The 1,937-nt window shown below is 46.8% G+C and overlaps 1 long non-coding RNA gene across 1 annotated transcript in view; it reads right to left on the minus strand.

The window, feature by feature from the left end:
* Window positions 1-880: 880 nt before the first annotated feature.
* Window positions 881-1,937, minus strand: part of LOC109300103 — a 6,825-nt gene continuing 5,768 nt past the window's right edge. The window contains exons 2-3 of the long non-coding RNA XR_002098119.1: window positions 960-962; window positions 881-891 (exon numbers count right to left, since the gene is read on the minus strand). This is a non-coding gene — a long non-coding RNA (uncharacterized LOC109300103). The remainder of the gene's footprint in view (window positions 892-959; window positions 963-1,937) is intronic.

Below are 1,937 nucleotides of genomic sequence, written 5' to 3' on the forward strand. Positions count from 1 at the left end.
CCCCAAAATCCTTGTCACTTGCACCCGCCTATGCTCAGTCAGTCTGGCCTCTCTCCATCACTACGTGATCCCAAAGACCCAATCCTAAAGACAAACCACTTGAATCCTCCCCTCCCATTCCTTTCCCTTCCCATCCTACCATGTTATAAATATATGTGTTTTTCTTTCATTTACTATAGCTGCAATGATAACTGCTATGGTATTATAAAATATTCAGGGTTTAGAGTAACAGGTGAGTGGGTGGGTGAGTATTTGTTGCCGCCCAGTTGATTGGCGATTGCTGTTGATGTTGGTGGTGTTGAATTCTTCTGGCTTTTTTTTAAACTTTTTTTTTTGGACTACATTTCCCAGCATTCCCAAGCTCATTGATCTTTGTACAGTTTCCAGTGGGGACTTCCATTGGAACCCTCCCATTCCATGCCCAGGTACACCATCAGTCTGTTTGTGTAGTGCCACATATGGCTTTTGGAACTGTGTTGTGAATTGCTTTATAAATGTTTTTTGGAATGCCTTTGAAAATGTGGGTTGCTGTTCAGCTTGGTCCCTACCCACCTAGCCCACCAAAAGCTATAATATTTAACATTTTATCCTACATGAGGGGGAGCTCATTCAGATGTGGGTGATGGTGCGTAATGCTCTCCTCCCCCAAACCACTCATAGTCTGGAAGCAGCAAACCCCTAGCCCCGTCCAGATTTCCTCCCCCTTCCCCTAACAATCCTCCCTTCTGCCCTCCATCCATAACACCACATCCCTGTAGACAGACACAGGTTTAAAGTGTAAATTAATTTATTTTAACATAACCAAGAGAAAGAACAAAGCACTCCTAGGTGTTGTTGTGAGCAATATATCCTGCCAGACAATCACGCACAAGAGTTGCCCAACCAGCCTCTCTTTGAGGGTATCTCTTCAGTCCCTGTGCTGCTGCTGCTGTCTGGACATGTCTCTGTTGTCTGATCACTGCCTGCCACACTTCTTCTTCCCATGACTCCTTGAAAACCTCTCTGAGGCTCTCACAGATATTGTGCAGCATGCAAATACAAAGGCCATGATATTTTTTTCTCCATATCAAGCCGGTATGTAAGCGCCCTCCACCATCCTTTCAGTGGGCCAAATGTACATTCCATGACCATCCTGAAACTTCTCAGACAATAGTTAAAAACCAGCTTCTGTGGGTCAGTGAAATCCCCTCCATAAGGCTTCACAAGCCAGGGCTTTAGAGGGTAGGCAACATCCACTAATATAACTTGGGGAATGGTAACACCACAGATCACTGTCTCCTCCACACTGCGTGCATAGTGTCCTTTCTTCATGAGACCAGGCAGAGGGGAGTTTCTGAACAAGCATGCACCATGCACACTGCCGTCCCATCCAGTATAAGTGTTCATGAATCAGCCCCAGTGGACCACCATGGCTTGCAGGATCATGGAAGCATATTCTTTCCTGCTTGTGAAAGTCCTCCCCATCCCCGCAGGGCACAGCACTGGGATGTGAGTGCTGTCTAAAGCCCCCATGCAGATCAGGAACCTCCTCTCATTAAAGCCATCTATGACTTGCTGAGGATTCATCTGGTGGATAATTTTGTTTGCAGTGATCTCCTTAAGCAGCTGGCATACCTCACAAGTTGCCAGCCCAACCATGTAGGCAGCCACGCATAATGTAACAAAGGCTGGATGGGCTGGCCAGTTTCATGATGGCCATTGCAACCCTCTTGTTTGGTGGGATGGCCCGACACATGTTAGTGTCTTGCCTCACAATGTGGGGTCCAAGCATTGAGATGATATGATAGAATGTCTCCCTTTTCATTTGAAGCATCTCCAGACACTGCTGGTCATTCAAAGTGGTTAGCACGATTCACTCCCACCAGTCCAAGCTGCTCTCACAGGCCCACACTGTGTGAATTCTGGTCGTCCTTAGGTTTCTCAACACAGCCCAGTCA

Source organism: Gavialis gangeticus, unplaced genomic scaffold, assembly GCF_001723915.1.
Source record: "Gavialis gangeticus isolate Ggan-Ray unplaced genomic scaffold, GavGan_comp1, whole genome shotgun sequence".
NCBI classification, from domain to species: domain Eukaryota; kingdom Metazoa; phylum Chordata; order Crocodylia; family Gavialidae; genus Gavialis; species Gavialis gangeticus.